The following is a 19,242-nucleotide window of genomic DNA, read 5'->3' as shown; positions in this document are numbered from 1 at the left end:
ATTTTTAGGTATTTTTTTGAGGTTTGTAGTGTACAGAGACACAGGAGCYGGAGCAAGTGACATTCCTGGAAAGATGTGACCTTCCTGTCTAGGAAAAACGCCTCCGGATGAAGGGCTGGAGCCTTGCCTTGCTCTGAGTGGTCTGGCTCTGAGTTTCTCATGTGCCCACACCCATGGGTCATCTCTCTGCACACAGGACATGGAGAGGGCCCAAATCCCAAGGAACCCACAGGCAGGGTTATCCTGGAACTGGATACAGGAGGTGGCAAATGCTGGGGTTTGGGTTTTGGTGTTTTGTTGGAGTTTTGTGTTTGTTGTTGGTTGGTTTTGGCTTTTCCGGGTTTATTTTTTGGTTTTTTTGGTTGGTTGGTTGGTTGGTTGGTTGATTGGTTGGGGTTTTTTTTGTGGGAAAATGCCAAAGCTTTGTTTGTTCCCGTCGCCTTTCCCGAGTGAAATAATCTGCCATGTGTTTGATACCTACACCAACGCTGTGCTGGGCACTACATGTCACCCAGCTTAGAAAACACTTGTGACACATAACAGGGCTCACACCACTGAGGACCAGTGCCCTGGCTTTAGGATGGGTCTGTGAGCAAGATCCYAGGTCACACCAGCTGCCCAAAGCTGTGACTTGCATTTGCTGAGTCTTTTCTTCCACTGCTCATCGTCTGCATGGAAAATTTGTTCAAAAAAGAAACGCAAAACCTCTTTATAAAATGGTGAATATTTGCAACGGRAAGGCAAGAAAAGGGTTAGAAGTTCCTCAGGTGTAAAAAGGTGAATAACAGCTTCTTATCTTGTTGGAGATCAGACCAAATTCTTGTCTCCATTCCTCTAAGTGGCAACTGTGTTAGTCATGAAAAGGTTATCTTGTCAGCTGTGGACCTCCTAGACGCTGATGCGGAGGCTGACACGGGCCTGCCTGATTGACACATCGAAGTTCACAGGCTGAGGACGAGCGTATCCAACTGCAAACCATGTCAAAACACTGGGAGTGATCAAATACCGACGGCACTTTCGGTGAACAGCAGCAGGTTCCCACTGCCCCGGGCCCTCGGAGCCGCTGCTGCAGAGGGGAGATCAGATTTCTCCTGCGATGACCCCGGGAACAGGGGGCTCATTCAGAGCGATGCCTGGTGCTGGGATCACGGTCTCAGGGCRGGGTGGATCCGTGGCAGGAGGGCACAGGGGATGGGGAGCTGGAGGTGACCCCCAGCAGGCACTGCCCTGCGTTCCTGTCCATCTGGTGGCTTCCAGTGGGGTGAGGAACCCAACTGATTGTTCCTATCCAATGTGATTTAGGGCTCTTGGAGAGCTCAGATAGGACTGGTGCTCTGGAGAGCTGAGCTTTGGCATCTGAAACTGGCTGGCCCCCAGCAGCTCTGGCTCGCTGGCCTCTCTGCTCCTCAGCACAGATGCAATAGTATCTGCTCGGCAGAGGAGGGGCAGCCAAGGGAGGGATCCGYGGAGCCTCAGGCTTTTCTGCACATTCCCAAGAGCATCTGCGAGGAAACAAGTCTGTGCTCAGCACGAGCTCAAAATAATGTGAGAGCACGGAGAGCCCCGGGGCTGTGCATGAGAGAGAGGGGAAACAGTGAGCAGCTCTGCTCAGAGAGGCAGGGACTGCCTGGAAAACGCAGCATGAGATCATGGAACTGGAGATGCGGCGCAACACCTGTGCCCTGGGTGGCTGCTCGTGTTGTCCTGACAACCTCACACTGGTGTCCCAGCCTTGGAGGGCTTGGCTCTGCAGCCGAGTGCGTGGAGGTATTTGGGAAGTAACCAGAGAGCCCCTGAGGAGTTTGGGGAGAGGAGGCTGGTGAAACTCTTCCAAAAGGATTAGCTGGAGCCTGCCAGGAGCTATAACTGACTGTTGGCTGCTCCGTCTCCTCCTGGAGTAGGCGGAGGGGTGAGGAAGGAGYGGTGACATCCCAGCAGAAGGCCTGGGGCACATGAAGCCTAATCCCATGGGCAAAGACTGCTTTTTCAGGCAGCTCTTCAACAAAGGCTGGGCTGTCAGAGCTGGAGACGGGGTGGGAAGCTCAGGAAGGACACAGTGGATCGGGACAGCAGCAAATGTGGCAGAGATAAAAAAGGGAATGTCACCAGGAACCGGGGTGGGTGGGGAAGATGAGGTGGTCACTTCCCTCTGAGACAAAAGGAACAGCCCCACCATGGGTGACCTAAGCAGAGGCACTGTGAGCCATCTGAAAGCCTGTTCAGATTTAGGCTATGGGAAATGGGGCCAATTCTCAGCACCAGCTGGCTGAGCGTGACCAGGCATCTGCGAGCAGTGGCAGAGAAGGAGAGCAGCATGGCTGGGGTTTGACCAGTGGCTTTCCATGTCTGGCTGGGCTGCCTGCAAGTGTGGGATGGGCAGGGGACAATGGACCCCGAGAAAAAGATCCGTGGGTCTTTGGCAAGGAAGTRGAGCCAGGAAGGAGCCCRAAGGCAGGTGCCATCCTCGAAGGCWTTGCAATGGTGGGACCKGCAGCCCATTCCATGCCCCAGAAATSATTGTACAGACCATTGCCCTGCCCCTTCCCTGGGCTTTCCAGCTCCCATCAATTAGAGCTTAATCGCTTCCTTCAGAAAGCTTTTAATTACAAGCAAGGCTTATTCAAAATGATGAAATTGCCTCCTAATTGATTATTCCTGCAGTTTAACAGCTGCTTCTCCGACTCGCTCGCTTTTTCCTTCCCTCGAAACAAAAATCTGCCGTTGGTGTGACCAGCTCACCTCCAGCCAGGAGCTGGTGAGGAGCTAACAAATGCTGGTGGCAGCGCTGGCTGTCATGAAGGCAGTGACAGAAATGCCTGCTGGAGAGCTGTGTCAGCCAGGSCCGGAGCTTCCCCCTGAAATATGAATAATCAAAGGAGATGCTGCATTTTCAGTCCTCCCCATGATGGCCTCAAAGCTGGGGGAGGAGGAAGAGTCTTGTTTCATCCCAGAGCCCTGGCCACCCGAGCTTAGGTGCTGCCTGACCCGGCCAGCCCCTCCCGATAGCATCGGGGCCAGCACAGAGGGTGCTTTGTGCCTGGGGGGGATCTGGTTTCCTTGGGAGCAACTCTGCTCCTGGGGAAGACGATGACAACGTGCTGCGGGGGAAGCAGGGCTTGGAAAAAACAAATAAATGACACAAACTTGTGGATTCCTCCGGGATGGTTTCGAGGTGCTTCCTGAGGAAGAAGTTGGTGAGCGCTCGGGGTTTTATAGCRGATTAYCYKGTCTGCATCTCCCTGCTCCTGATGRCATCTGTGATGTTGTTTTGAGTTCACWCAGCCACAGGATTCCACCCCAGCACACATATTCCCTTTTTAGCTGCTATTTTCAGGTCCCRCTTTGCGTTCCCAGCAAGGCAAGTGGTGTTTCCCTTTTCTTCCCCAGCAAATGTTCCTGCCTTKCTTTTCTGCTCAGAAGAGGTTTATGCAACAGTCGGACCTGTCAGCTCCTGCCAAAATAATTTTGGGGGTTATGTTTCTGCGGGCCTTGCATAAAGGGATGCTGAAGAGGTTTATAAATCTGTCCTCTAGCTCTCTCCCGCTCCATGGGGAGACTTCAGAGGGAGCACATCCCTTGTTGGACTGCCAGAACTGTGCTGGTGAGCGCTGTTTCCATGTCACACCTGCAGCTGAGGTGTGAGGGACAGGCTGTGAWTCACCACAGGGATTCACAAAGCCACAGCAGACCAGGCTTCCCGGTAGCTGGGCTGCTGCTGAGTCCTTCTGGCCAGCAGGTTTCTCTGCTGGAGGAACCCCRGGAGTTTGGCTCAGCTGATTTGAGACCCACACGTGGTGTGCTGGAATGTGGAGATGTGTTACTGCTGCTGCTCACTCTTCTGTGCTGGCTCCTTTCTGGGTATGCTGGTRTTTATCAGATCTATTTGCCTCTGATCCAGGTGTCTTGGCAGGGTGCTAAAAGTCTCTACATTTCATTCTACCTAAAAGTCTTGCTCTCCAACCCTCGTTCAGCAGCAAGCTCTAGTGAATGTGAGGCTGAAAAAACTCACTGAGGGCTTAACAGTGTGCAAGGCTCTTCCTGTGAGCAAATCTTGAGTCACCCTAATAATGACTGTTCCTGGTGGGGTGTGGGATGCTTCAGGGAGGGAGCAGGACTCTCAGCTAAAAGGCAAAAGTCTTAGGAAGTCCATGGGAAATAGAGCAGCGAAAYGCAGAGATGGTGATGAAACTTTGCCATCTGCTCCAGAGAGAACCCACTGCAGGGAATATTCAGAGCGGTGCCAACACACACAAACTTGCTCCGGCAACGTGTTTGCAGTCCCGCTGGTGCAGGAACCCACTGGAGGTACCATCTCAGCTGCTGGTCCCTAATGAACTCTACAGTGCACCTGGAAGCCTCACCTTTGTGCTGGAGAGCGATGGGAAGTTGTCCTTCAGTGCCGGGCAGGCTCGCAGTGCGGTCACTCTGAGCTTTTGGGGTGGTTTGTACTGGTGGGTAACCGGTGTGACACCCCCTCAGCAGGCTGGCTGTCCCGGGAGTGACCCCCCCGAGCTGCTTTTCCAGGAGGGTGCCCCTGGCTGTCCTGTCTGTTARCACCCATGGAGGACACAAACCCTGCTCTCGCCCCAGCACCTGCATGGCACAGCCTCCGACACCGCCGTCCCCAAAACCACAGCCGCGCACGGGCAAGCTTCCCTCRTGGGCCGAACGGATCCAGTTTCAGCGCTAATGGGCTTCCCAGGATTTGCAGATGTGGATTATTTGCATTCTTGACTCCAAGGTGAGCRCAGGTGCATCAGATGGTGGCCGTGAGCACCCTCGGAGCGCCGTGCCCAGCTGCGGGCGCACAGAGCCCCTATTGTGCAGCGCTGCCCGTGCCCCCRCCCCGAGCTGCTCCGGGTGCTGCTCGCTGCTGCCTGGGTGCTGTCTCAAGGTGCCTCTCCTTTTTCTCCCCCAGAGAAGCTATTTAAGGAGTCAAACCCTGAGCTGGCCCTCGGGCTTTTGGTCAGAGGTCCGTGGAAAACACCCTTTGCTCCGAACCACCCTCCTTGTGTTTGCTCTGCTTAAACTCCGGGACTATTTAACACGCCTCRGCTTCTTATAAAGTTTCTGTCAAGACGGATTAGCAGCAGGCTGACAGATTGCTATTACATCCCCAGTGAACTTTTAATACCTGCCAGTAAGTTCTGTGAGTCCTTTAAATCCTCCTGTGGATGCTGGGGCTGGGGAGCAAAGGCTGCTGCTTACACTGCTGGTGTTCAGGGTACCTCTGCCCTCTCCCAGCTGTCAGCATTAAGGAATGGCCCGCAGGGATTTCTGCCATGACATTCCCCAAAATGGCTTTCTGGATGCAAACTGTGTCCCCTCTCCTGGAGGGGTGAGGTGATGCTCAGGGTGGGGCTGGAGGTTGCCCAGCAGGCTCCAGGCAGAGGAGGGGCAGCAGAACCTCTCAGCTCCTGCCTGCCCAGGGCCAGGTGCTGGGGTGGGAGCAGAAGCCAGGGAGATTTGGGGACCCTGTGGGACTGCAGTCTGATCAGAGCATCCCTGAGACAAACTGCCAGCTGCCCTTCAGGCAGGCTTGGCTTGCTCTAGAGAAGTCATGGCCCAGGCACCCTCATACAGGTCAGCAGGCTGGTGGGTCTGCAGTCAATGGGATTTTTGATTCCTTCTACCGAATTTTTCATCTTTTCATTTGAATGTTGATACACCTTTTCCCAGCGCTGTCACCAAAACTGAAGCAGCCCCAGTGTAGAGGTGAGCCAAGGAACAGCTGCCAGATATCCATGCTGTGGTGAGGTGGCTGCCATGTGCAGRTTGGCGGTGGCTGTGCTGATGTCTGGGTTCTCTGGGCCTCTGCTGGGTACCAACACACCCCCCACTCCTCTCCTCACACAGCCTTTTCCCCCTCACCTTCTAAATGCCCCGTTTCTGGAAGTGTGGTGTGTGCAGAAAGATATTGGCTATACTGGATAGCTCCAGTTGTGGGGAAAAAAGCTTGAAATTGCCTTTGCCAAACTCCCCAAACTCAAAGCCCAGAAGTCACCTAGTACTCATTTTGGCCAGGGCGCTGCTGATTGTGTCTGGATGCGTTCTGCTCTTTAAGTTTCGCTGACTGGGATGCACATCCTTCCCAGCAGGCACTTTGCATCCAGAGCCTTATTAGCCCTCTGAAATGCCATCTTTCTCTTGTGCAGCGTTGGACAAGTTTGTGTAGCTTGGCAGAGAGACAGTTGTTCAACAAGAGGCTGCAGCTGAGCAAGATGTCTTGTCTTGGCATGGCCAACGYGCCGTGGCTGCTGCTGCTGCGGCTGGAATTTTGGCCTCCCGCCTGCAGGACGTGCCTCAAGGCACCCAGCGGGTGCTGCAGAGCTGGATGCTGCGTGTCCTGATGCCATGGCTGTGCTCAGGTGCTGCTTGATGTGCTTCAGGCAGGGCTGGATAGAACCTCTGGCCAAAAGCGGACCTGCGATAGGCAGGAGATGGGAGCCGTACCAAATGGATGGGGGGATGCAGAAACAAAGGGGAGCCTCTTGTCAGTGGAGGAGGATTTGGGGTGCTGGAGAGCCAGGATAAGCTCAGATTTGTGCTGGGAAGGAGAATGAGAGACCTTGGTTTCCTGGTGACTGTCCCAGCCCTGCTCTGCTTGAACTGGGTTAAGTTGAGCAGCTGCTCTTTAAAGCATCTTTGATTTTTTTTTTTTTTTCTCTTTCCCCCTAATTGTACAGCAACATGCTTTTTTGGAAAGCTGGGCTTATTATCCCTCCAATAGCAAAATCCAAACCAGGAGAGAGAAAGGGAGGGAGGGAGCACGAGAAGGGGGCCTTTGAAGTGAGCTGCCCAAATGAAATGTGTGACATCAGAGAGATGGCAGATAGCTGGCAGAACAAGGCAGCCTTTGAGCCCGCCTCGGGCCCGGCCAGCACGCACTTTACACCCCACCTCCCCAAGCTGGAGATGAAAGATGCCCCAGGCAGCCTGCCTGACCCCATTGCCTCTGCTATCTCCACTTGATTGCACAGTGTTTTGCTCCAAACAATTCTTCACTGTCTGGGCCGCACAGGTGAATCTCCCGGCTTGGCTCGGCGGCGGGGATGCCGCGCATAGCACGGCTGCTTTGCTCACCTGCTCACGGGGTGGCTTTCTTAGGACAGGCTTTGTTCCGTGCCACGCGTGGAGGAGGGGAGCAGGGCACAGGGTGGGRCAGCCCTGGGGACAGGGGAAGGTCTGGGAGCATCCTCGGCCAGCAGATTCGATGAGCCCAGAATCTCGTGTTGGATGCGCTGAGAAAGGATTCAGGCTGGATTTGAAAATAATCTCATTTTCCGTTTGTTGCAGCCTGCTAGGGTGTCTAAAGCACTCAGGKTCCTCCAGCATGGGCCATGAAACCAGGCTTCATAGGTTTCTTTAACATCCTCCCATTGAACTGTGCTGGGGCATTCTCTGCATGGAGAAATATCTCACACAGGCCAGATCCCACACCGGTGTCCCCAAATGAGTGTGGGGACACTTGAGGCTCCTGGAAACCAGGCTCCTGAGTGGTTCCTCTCTGACATCTCCCAGTAAAGCAAAGGCCTGGTGGAACCTCCCTCTCTTCTCTCAGCTGCCTGAACTGGCTGTTCATGACTGCTCTCATGGGACCTGCGTCCTTCCAGCCGGGCTGGGATGGGAAGGGCAGGAGCAAGCCATCCTGCTGGTGAGAGCTGCAAGAGCCATTAGAACAGGAATGAGCCACAGGGCTGGCCAGCATCAGCTCCCAGATGGGACAGATGGAATAGGATTGAGCCTTGGAGCCAGCCTTTAGGAAATCAACAGGATTGAGCCTTGGAGCCAACCTTTAGGAGACCAACAGGGTTGAGCCCTGGAGCCAGCCTTTAGGAGACCAACAGCCAGTGGAACTCAATCCCTTCTTACTCTCTGCAGATGGACAGGCTCAGAAAAGCCCTGAGCATCCAAGCAGTGCCACAGATGTGCCCACACAACCTTCTCAGGGGGCCTTTCCTCAGCAAAAGCAGCCAGARGCAATCCCTGGAGTCAGGGCTGGGGCACTCATCAAACTCCTGAAGGGCATTTGAGCAGCTGAGCTCCTGTAGGAAGATCTGAGCACCCTTTTGACCTCTGCTGCACAGATCAGAGCCAAGTTTTCCCCTTGCATTCAGTGACTTGTAAAGACTGAAYGCCCTAAAATCAATGTTACTAGCGGGAACATGGAAATTAATTGTGTCAATCTATCACTCACCTTGCCCTATTAAATTCAGTGATTAGAACTTGGCCTCAAAYGCACGAACAAAGTGTCTTCTGTGACAGGTAACTGCTGCAGGGGGGATGGCAGGGCCTGCCTCAGAGTGGCCAGAAGCAGAGAACAAAGGAAAAGTTTGGATCCAGCACTATTTGTGTGGGTTTGGGGTTTTCTTTTAGTGCTTTCCTTGCTGGGGTCTAGTTTTGATCAGCATGACATCTTGGGAACAAAGGAGTAARTAGAAAAAGATAAAGGTTGCAAAGTCTTCAGGACACATCTATGTCTTGTCCCTGCTGGTGGGCAGTGAGGAAATGGCAGAAATTTACTTGGTGAGGACTTGTGAAATGGTAAAGTTAGAAAAAAAATATTAAAATAGCAGGAAACTCTCAGCGGGGGGAAGTACACAGAGAAGGATGGCATTCTGTTCTGGACTGTCTGCGGGCAGTGCTGAGGAATGACACACCAGGCTGACTGGTCACCTCCAGAGGCCAAGGGAGAGACTTGCAGGRCTGCTTTAAGGTATCAGGCAGTGACCTTCCCAAAAACTGCTCGGGGACAGGCTGTTTGAAGGTGTGAACAGCCCCAGTGCTGTGGGAATCCCTGCACTTCCAGCTGTCAAACCCCCCTACCCCAAATCCGGCCTCGGGGAGCAAAGGGTGTTGATGGTGACCCCTGTGCCCCATCGTCACCCACAGCCCTCACCTTGGGGCTGGTGACACTCAGGGGTGACACTGAGGTGCCTGGAGGGGGATGTCACTGAGGTGGCTTCAGGACAGCCCAGCCTGGAAGCACAGGGCTTGGGTTTGGGCTGAAATGACTCCCCTGGCTGTGGTTTTCAGTTCAATTCTCACCCAGCTTAGCTTTAGAGGAGCTGCTGTGAAGAAATTCCATCTTTGCTGAGCATGCAGCGTGCCTGAACAGCTTCCATCCTGCCCCAGAGCCWCGCAGATCTGCCCAGGCAAAAAGCTGCTTCCCACCCAAGGTGAATGCTGAACTCCAGGCACCCTMACTGGYGCTGGGGGGASAAGAAAAGCCTTGCTGCCCYGCAGCAGCATCCCCACCTGCTTTYTCYTGCCTTCCAGCATGGCCAGAAYCCAGCCTGTGAAGATTTGTGACCCYATACCMGAATTTCCTTCTGTAAAAAGGGGAGAGGAGCGTTTTTCCCTGGTTCCTCCTCCTTCAGGGTATGGYTGTCCATCAGAGGGCAGAATCATTGCCCATGGCCACTGAGCCTTTCGAGGGCTGCAGGGCTAATCCCAAACTCCTCTGAGCTTTTCATTGTCACTGACATCTGTGTTTTTCCAGGGATTGTGCCCAGGCATGGAGCTCAGCACATCTCTGTCCCCTCTGGTGGGAAGGGGACACAGGGCACAGGTCAGGAGCTCCTTCCATGTCAAAAAGGAGTTAATTTGGGTGTAGAAATTTGGAAGGAAACCTCAGTGGGAAAGAAGGGGAGAAATCACAGCCAGAAGAGGCACCAGGGGCCTCCTACCTCATGCTCTGYTGCAAGGCAGGGTGGGCTCTGTGCTCGCCCAGCCTGCACTGAGGATCCTCCAGCAGCCAAGGCTGTGATGCTCTCCTGGATCTGCTGCTGGGAGCTTCCCCAAGCCTTTTTCTGTGCTCCTTTCCTCTCTGGAGCAAGAAAAAGGAGRTGAGGAACAAGAGCAAGGAGAGGGAATCTGATCCCTGCGAAAGAGGRTGAAGTGCAGAGGTGGGGGATATCATCCCTGGAATTGGGAAGGTGCAGGACCATATTTCCATCTCTTCACAGGGCCCCAGCTGTGGGGCTGGCTGTGGGTTTGGTGCACTATTGAAGGACCCAGAGTCACGCTATTCCACATCCCTGGGCTTTTCCAGCCTCCCTGTGCCACAAGGACAGGCCAAGCTCCCTCCCTCCCTCCCCATGGGACCCCCACGGCAGAGGTGGCTGCAGCCTCTCCGTACCCACATGTCCCCTTCCTCCCTCTCCTTCATTAAGGCACTGATCTCTTCCCAATAACAAGGGGGCTTCTGTTCGACAAAACCTGCCAATTAGTCATTCTGGCTGGGTATAAACGTGGCACTTGAACAGCTGAGGGGACGGCGGGCAGTCCTGCCCCTTCTCGCGGCGTTGCCAAGCTTGCCATTAACACAATGTGACAACTAATCTCTCTATAGCATCTGACTGAGCAATTTTAATTAATAGCTCTGTACGCTCGCACCCCCCCAGCCCTCTGCTCTGCACAGGTACCACATGCCTTCAAAGCTCCTTCCCTGCCACTGCAGCCTGCCTGGACAAAAGGAGCAGAAAGGCCTCGTTGAGCCCCACTTAGTGCAGAAATGCTGCTCAGTTTGGGGCTGGGAGCCTTGGGGGTCCCCTGTCCCCGCCGTGGGGTTGGGGACCTCAATAAATGTGGTGGTTGTGGGGCAGAGGTGTTTTCTCAGCTCTGCTGGTGGCTGTGGCAGGGCTGAGCTTCTTGGCCTGGGTGTGGGGGAACTGGAGGGCATTGAGGGGGGATTTGTGCCACTCCCCCAAAAAAGGCTTTAGTGCAGGATAACTTAAAAAAAAAAAAAATCCGATTTCCATGGCCAGGCTCTCCCCTGATGTGAACAGCCACGGCTTGGCAGATGGCTGCTGTTGGGGCCTCCATGGTTTCCGTGCAGAGGTGTCCTGGTTTGTTTTAGGACGACTGAGAGGGCTCATCCATGGTGATCCTGAATGCTGCTTTAGGCAAATATTAGCTTGAGGAGGCCTGTTTGGGGCTGTGCCTCTCGGTGGTGTGACCATCACCATGGTTGCAGCAGGAGCAAGGCCACCCCCCAGCACGGCCAGGAGCCCGGAGAAGCTGCTCTGGGCTCTGTKGGTCACTGCAGCAGCAGCAGAACACGAATTCCCTCAAGGAGAGAGGGAATCCTTGTGGTTAGGAAGGTGGCTCTAACTTTCCAATGAGGACTGGCAGAGTGCACGGTGTGAAAAGTCCTTCCCCACCCTCCCTTAATTCAATGCTTTGGTGCTTCTGGCCCTGGTGCTGGCGCAGCCGAGGCCAAAGATGGAGTGAGGCTGCCTGGATATCCTGATTGTGACAAAATTGCTCTGGTTTTGCACACTTGGGTAAGAAAAATACACTGGAGCACAGTGCTGCTGGGAGCCTGTGGCCCTGAGCAGTGACTCCAGCACTCCTGGTGATGCTCCTGCTGCCTCTGGCCTGCTGGAGATGCTTAAAAGCAATCTGATATTTAGGTWATAAATGGCAGGGAGCCCTTGCTGTCAATAATGGGCTCAACTCTTGCCATACTGTTGGATAATTTCTCTCTGGCTGGGAATATCTGTCCATCCTGGAAGCGTTGCTTATTCTGGACAAATGCAGAGCCTCGTGCTTTGCTTTGTTGCTGTGAAAAGCACAGGCTGTGCTYCCAGCTCCAACTCTCACCCTGGAAAGATGGCAGGTGTGGGGGATATGGGAGTGGTGTGTGGGAGCCCCTTCCTGGAGATGGGATCTGGGAGGAAACGACCAACCAGTGCCATCCCTTTCCCTCTGYGTGTGCCTGTCCTTTCTGCCTTGCTGGTGACTCCTGTTTCTCCTGGTCCCTCTCCTGCCTTGGGGGCTGCCCAGGCAGTATCCCAGAGCTCTGGGATGAGCTGGAAGATGTGTCTTGCATTGTCAGGGAACACATCCTGGGACTGCCCCAGATCTCCCTCGGATCCTGCGGTGACTCGTTGAGCTCAGCCCCCGCTGGCACCCCAAGCACAGCACCGGGCTGTCCCCCTGTCCCGGGACACGGGCACTCTGAGCACCTCGGCCCCGCAAGGATCACCGAGAGCTGCCCTCCTTCCAGCTCAGCCTCCTGACAGAGAGACATGGCCCGCCGGGATGCTCAGGAATCACCGCGGCCACCCATCCTCACCCTGAGAAACGCGGAGCAGCCGTTCCCCTGGAGAGCATCCCCTCCCTGCGGAGGGGCCGGGGACGCGCTGGGGATGGAGCGGGGGCGGGCGCTGCCCCATCTGCCCGCACGGCAGCGCGGCGGGGAGCTAATGAGAAGCAAGGTGAGAGGCAGGAGACAGCCTGACAGCTCCGCAAGCTGCCGGTGGAGCGGGCGGCAGAAGGACGGCACCTGCCCCCCCTGCCCGGCAGCTCCAGCCTCATAATGAGGTTATTACCGGCCCGCTGCTTGACGGCCGGCACCAGCATCTCTCGCCTCCTCGGCCTCCCAATTCCCACTTGTGGCTGCGGGAGCAGGGAGGAAGGGATGGCCCTGCCCTGGCGCTCGGCTTTGGCCCGCGGTTTTGGAGAGAGGGAGGGATGGGTTTGACCTTGCTGGCGGAGGATGCGGTGCTCCCGTGCTCGCCGCCTGTCCGTCCCTGTTATTATCTCTTGAAGGCTGCTGGCCCGTTCGCAGCCTGGTTTGACAGGGGGAGAAGTCTCAAAGATAATTAAGTTCCTACAAGTTTTGCGAAAACCGGCAGGCGAAGGAGAGGGGTGTGATGAAGGGGGCAGGCTGAGCCAGGAAAAGGTGGCTGGAATGCTGGGGAGCGCTTCCTGGGACCCGGCTGGGGAAATCAGGGAGTGATGCTTGGCAGGGGTTCTTCCCACTCTGGACTGCTCGTGGAAAGGGTGGGATTTCACAGGCTATGCCCAGGAGCAGCGAGATCCCAGTGCATCCCAGAAAGGAACTCGCACGTGGATAACGAGCGCACTCCTGAGCCCGTTAAGAATTTCCTAAGGACGAAAAGCCCGAGTGTGTTGGTGCCAGCCACCRGGACAGCGTGCTGTGTGCCACTTGTGTCCCTGTCCCCGCCTGCAGAGCTCTTGTCATTGTCCCACCCCAACTAAGAGCAGCTGCAAGCGGCTCTGCTGAGCCAATCACCCCCAGCACGCTATTAATGATTGTATTAACGATTGTATTAATTACTAAATGCAGCACGAGAAACCAGAGGGCTCCCGGACTGCTCCGACATGCAAAGCTTGGCAAGGCAGGATACGGAACGGCCGCTGCTCCCGTCCCGGGCCGGGWGGGACACGCAGGTGCCACCGCTCAGTGCCGGTGACCCCTGGGTGACCACGGGGACCCGCGGAGAGCCTTGGCAGGCTCTGATCTGGCGGGCAGGGAGCGGCCGGCGCTTGCCCGCTCGGAGCAGCTGGCGCGGATGTCGCGGATGTCGCAGCCGATTACGTCGGGGAAGGAGGTGAGCGGCAAAGCGGTGACACCGCGCTGACGGTGCCCTGCTGGCGAGGGGCAGATGTGGAGGCCGACACATGTTCAGCGCCGCCACGCCGCTAATTAATCACCTCCGGCACAGCGCCCTGCCCCGCCRGGAGAGCAGGGTGGCGCTGCCCAGGTGGCGGTGCGTGTTTGTCACCGTGCTGTCCCTGAGAGCCACACCGCCCCATCCGCGGGACACTCAGCCAGCGAGAGTGAATGCAGTCGGGTTTCGACTGCTGCAAGAAAGAGGCTGGAAAAGCCGGGTGCTTCGTTCTCACCCCTCACACAGACACMGCCATCCTATAAATCAGTGGGATCCTGCCTTGGCACCGCCACGGCTTGAGCRCCCATGGGAAACCGGGCACCCTGGGGTTTCAGACAGGCGGGAAAGGGAATTTCCCTTCTCCCTGGAAAGACCTGCGCCTTCTAAATCACACAGAGAGCGGGGCTTGTTTTTCTTCGGGGGTGTTGTCCTGTTTGCTCTGGCACAGCCGTGCGCTGCTGCTCCAACTCAGCTCACCGGGCAGAACCTCAAAACCTCAAGCACCCACCCAGACCGCTTTTTCTCAATTTCCCTGCTAGCCAGATGAAAAAAAAATCCTAAGTGGAGAGTGTCACAATTTTGCTAAAACTTTTTTTCTTTTTTTCTTTTTTTTCTTTTTTTTTTTTTTCTTTTGGGAATATCTGACTAAAATTCTTGACAATTTTTCCCCAACTAGGAGTATTTTGTGGGGTCACTCCAGCCCCCTTTGCCTTCACAGCCAGGCTCCCCAGGGGTGCTGGGAAGGGAGAAGAATCCCCCTCCTGTTRACTCCAGCTTTCCACCAGTTGGAACAAGAAGATTTTGCAGCAAAGCCCGGTGCTGACCTGGCTTCAGGAAGGGAGGATGAGGATGGAGCAATCACCTCCRGGGCCAGCTCACAATCCATCCCCAAAGCACCGCGGTGTCCGGGCAGCTTCGGGGTGTCCTGGGGAGCGGGGACAGCAGCTGGGGACCCCACAAGCKGCTGGAGAGCTCTGTGGGGCCTCTGCAGGGCTGCCCCGCTCCTCTCTGCGGGCAGAAGCCTCCATCTCGTGGCCGAGTCCAGAACGACAGATTGGGGACAGCAGGGCTGGGACGGGGGGCCACATCCTCACCTGTCCTCATGGAACACCCCACCCCACAGCCGTGATATTCATCACTGACCACAGAATTACTCCAAATTCACGGAGAGCACCCCCAAAGTGAGCTGGTTATTTTTATTTCTCACTCTTGATCTCTTCCTGCATGCATTCCTGCATTCCTATTTCAGCGGTCAAAAGCTTTCCGGAAGGTTGCAAGCCTTTCTTTATGATTTTTTTTTTCCTCCCGATTTTTATTTTTGAAGCTGGGCTCAAGCCAGCCAAGGAGGCAGCAGGGTAAAATTAGACAGTGGTGCATCCTCACTCCTCTGCCTGTTCCAAGGATTCTGGTCCATGGCTGAGGGATGAGAGGAGAGGGGACCACCAGGAGCCCTGGTTTCCCATCCCCTCAGACTCTGCCGGCCCTTGGTTGGGGGAATCATGAGCAGGGCCTGAAAACTTACATTTCCCTTCTTTCTTCCCACTTTTCAAAAATTAAGATCTTATTTCAGCAACAGCACGAGTCGTTGGTGGTTTTGTTTTTTTTTTTTTGGTTTTTTTTTTGTTTTTTTTTTTTTTTTCCCCATTTCAGAAATTCCACAGAGAATTTCAGGAAAAAATGGGAATATTTGCAAGACACCCCAGGACAGAGAATTGGGTGATGAGCAGCTTTCGTCTGGTGCAGCCTTCTCTTCCTGCCCTGTGGGATAAAAGTCCCAGMAGAAGTGACAGAGACTCATAAATTCTGCAGAACAATTTTGCTCTTTCTGGAAAAAATCTGGTTGTTCCCTGAAGTGGGACTGAGAGCTTGGTGTGACGCGGGGTAAAGAAAGTTTCTGCGAATGTCTGTCTCCTAATTAATATTAATACCTCTCCAGCTTTTTATCTCTGCTTTAAATAAAAAGAATCCAGCTATGGCAGAGTTCCCACCACATTAAGAAACCCGTGAAAGCGGAGTGATGGATGCTTCARAAGATGGGTCTCATTAATGTCTAATCCCTCCATCAGCCCCACTTGTCCCTGACACTTGGAGCTTGTTCACAATTTTTTGCAGTGGTTTTTAGGAACTTCTGGACCTGGGAGGGGGGGAATGGCACAGCCTCCTTCCCTTGCCTTCAGGTGACGGGGCAAACAAGAGCGTGACAAAGTGGTTTCTGGTTTGGGTGCYACTGGCTGTCACTCTTTCCAGCTGCCTGTCCTGGCTTTATTTTAAAATAAAATAAACCTGAGCTCCCTGGAGGTGAAATATTTTTGGTTTTTTTATGGTTCTATTTGTGTATATAATTTTGAAGGCCCTGTGTACAGCACTTGTTTCTGGGTGCAGGATCCTGTGGGGTTGGGGAACTGAGGGCAGCTGCAGCTGCTGCCTCCTCCTGCTGCTTTGCTGTTGTCAAAGGCAATCAATGTGGGGACCCTTTGGAAAGTGTGAGCTCCTGGACTCATGTGAATAAGTAACTTTCCTTTCTTTTTTGATATAAAATTACTTCAGTGCTTGTGGAAAATACAACCAGTTTTGAGGCTGGAAAGAAACGAGAAGTGGGTTTGGTCTCTATGGGGTTATACCTAGAAAATCCAGGGAAAGGGACTTTTCCTGGGCACAGGAAAGCACTTTGCCAGCAGAGGAAAGCTTGTCCTGCTCGTCCCTAATGTCTTTGGCAGCTCTTTGCCACCATACACCTCTGCAGTGAGCGTCTGCTTATTGCAGAGCTGATGGGGAGAAGTTCCTGCACCGAGCTCTGCTTTTCCTGATTCCTTTCCAGGTTTCAGTGCTGATTGAGAACACGCTCCAGGAAAGAGGTGCCCGTCCTTCTGCTCCCAGCCTGGCTGGGTGTCCTCACAGCGAGGTCACAGAGCCCTGCCGAGCCAGGGAAATGGGTCTCTGATCCTGCTCATGATCCTACAAAATCCCAGCTGGGAGAAACTCACTCAAACAACCTGGAGCTTCTGCGCCATGTGGGATAAGCAGTTTAGGGGGAGTTTCTGGAGGGGAAAAGCCACCGGAATCCACAACAATGAGTCAGATAAACGGTGTGTAGGCTTGCAGCGATGGGGTGAAGCGCTCCTCGCAGCCGAATGTCGCAGTCGGGTTTCCAGCGGGGGATGCGGAGCCCCTTGAAATGCGCCGCTTCTGCCTCCTTTCCACTAGAGGTAGCTGGAGCCACGCACAACCCGGGCATTTCGGCRTTCCCGACCCTAAATCGGCTCCGATGGAAGCGATTAACCTGCCATTAAAGGCGCACATCGCAGCGCAGGAGGGTCTCGGGCCGCAGCTCTCCCYTCCCGGCGCGGCTCCTCTCCCATCCGCTGCCCATCGAGAGCCGCGTCAGCGCTTTCCTGGGGTAAAACCCCAAAGTTTGGGGGCTTTTGGAAAAGCAGAGGCAGACACACCCCCCCTCCCACTGCTGCAGTTCATCACGCGGCTCCTCAGCCTTGGGGACAGATGTCTGCGACTCCGTGCAAGGGAAGAGCAAACTGCTCTGAGCTGTTTATTCTGCAGAGGAGGAATAGCAGAGAAGTTTGGTGGTTTAAGGCACTTTTTTTTTTCTTATTTTCCCTTCCTTTTTTTTTTTTTGCCTTTTTGGTAGGTTTAAGATGTGTGTTGCCAGCTGACTCTGTAGCTGCTGTTTGTGGAAGGCATTGGGTGGGTGATGGGGTATTTGGGGGGCAGCTGGCTCCAGCTGTAGGGCCCCTTCTGGCTGATCCCCGGTGCAAATGTCTTTTTTGGGGTCTTTTTATGGAGGAGAAGGAGTATAACAGATAGAGCAGCTACTCCCAGGGAGTTGCAATAAGCTTGCAAAGCGAGACGCGAAAGAAGGTCAGAAGGAGTGAGGATTATCTGCCTTCCCCATTCCCAAAGGGATTTTAGCCCTGACTTTTAATAACAGTCAGGAAAAGAGGCAGACTTCGTCCTTACCCAGAGGAAAAGGCCCTAATAGCACAAAGGATYAACCAGAAAAAGCCCTTTTATCTTGTTTTGCCATCCTCATGGAGGCTGCTGTTCCAGGGGCTGTCTGGACACTCTGCTGTGAGGGAAGGGAGTGCTTCTGCCACCGGTCTGGCCAGGATTTACTGATGGTGTGACCAGAAAAGGTGTGACATGAGAGGTTCAGGCATGGGATGGAGGGATGGAGAGAGAGCCCTTGGGGCCCTCTCTGTGGCCACCACATGGCCTGTGTGTGTCCAAACRAGCGAGCTCCCCATGGTGTTGGGGAAGAATAAATTGGGGTTGCATGGCTGGGGCCATCCCAGCCCCTCAAAGGTGTCCCGAGCCTGCAGCACACCATGTCAAGAAGCTCCTGATGGTATTTCCCTGATGCCCTGTGAGATATGAGCAGGTCCTTTGCTGCACCATCCTCTTTGCTCAGCCCTTGTGGCCACCAAGTGTCACTGGGGTTTGGCCTGGCCAAAGCCACCTTGGTGCTCCAGGGGGCAGGAGGAGGGGAACGAGCCTTTCTGTCCCTCCTGTTTTATTGGTCTAACCCCTAAACTGCTTGAAGATGGTCTCAAAGCCCACCTTGGCTTCTCCCGAGGGTTTTCCAGGGTGTGGCGGGCAGAGCTGTGGCCCAGTCCCGCGGGGTGAGGACGGGCAGGCGCCGGCGAGCGGTGACGGATGGGGACTGTTAATATTGAACACATCATTATGCCGGCCAAGGCCGAGAGCCCTTCCCTCTGTGCAGGGCATCAATATTAAGGCGAGTTACTAAATGTGTCTCAGAGGTGAACTCAAAGGCGTTTGGGAGGGCCAGGGATGAGTTTTTGGAAGGTTCTTGCTCACAGAGAAGCTGCCTTCCCTGAGCCCTTTGAGATGTGTTTGACTCTGAAAAGAGGACACAGGCTGAGCACAGCCTTGCTGAAATCAGGGGATTCACCTAAAATGCTTATTTTTAAACATGCCATAAGCAAATTAAACTAATTAAAACAATTCCTCCCAGGGTTGGGGCTTTTAGGGTGCTTGGCTTCCCTCCAAGACAGCTGGAGGCTTTGTCACAGTTGGTTTCTGACACCCAAGCTCTCAGTGCCCAAAGCTGGGGCTTTCAAAGGCATTTTGGGTTTCTTAGGATGAGACTGGGAGATCTGGGGATCGGGCTGGGAGCTCCCAGCTCCTTAGTGAGACTTTTTTTTATATTTATGGAGGAAAAGGAGTAATTTCTCTCAATCAAAAATGAATGAAAACTTGAAAAATYTCTACCAGGTTTTATTTATTGCCTCATCTATTAAAATAGCCACATATCTATTCAAGTGTGGGGGCTGTGCTTTATCTTACCTTTTCCATGAGTCACAGAATACTTTTTTTTTTTTTTTTTTTTTTTTCGGGGAAGAGATATTGCTGAGTTTCTCACAAAGGGAAAATGTCCTGGAGGACGCCAAGGGCACAGATTGTCATTGCAGCAGCTGGGCAGCACCATCATCCTCCTGACAAGGGCATCCCTGGCCAATGCCAGCCTCATGGACCATTCCCATCCCTGCTGCTGGAGATGAACCCAGGGTTTTCTTCACCTCTAGACCAGGAGAATCYGCTGCTGGTGAGTGTGGGCTGGGTGAGAGAGGGCACAGATACTCTGGGGTCCCTGAGACATCAGCAGATGGGTCTGCACTGAATCTCTGGGTGCTCTGATGGGCTGGTTCTATCAGATTTGGGCATTTGTGCTGTGGTGTGGAGCAGACACACACACACAACCTCCTGTGCCTTTTCTGCTTTGCATTCCATGAAATATTCCTATTAAACATAAACTCTGAGTTTCTGCTAACCCAGCCCAGTG

Source organism: Malurus melanocephalus, unplaced genomic scaffold (assembly GCF_030028575.1).
Source record: "Malurus melanocephalus ecotype Western Australia unplaced genomic scaffold, MMel_1.1 scaffold_601, whole genome shotgun sequence".
NCBI classification, from domain to species: Eukaryota; Metazoa; Chordata; class Aves; order Passeriformes; family Maluridae; genus Malurus; species Malurus melanocephalus.
Note: the sequence above shows the minus strand (reverse complement) of the source record.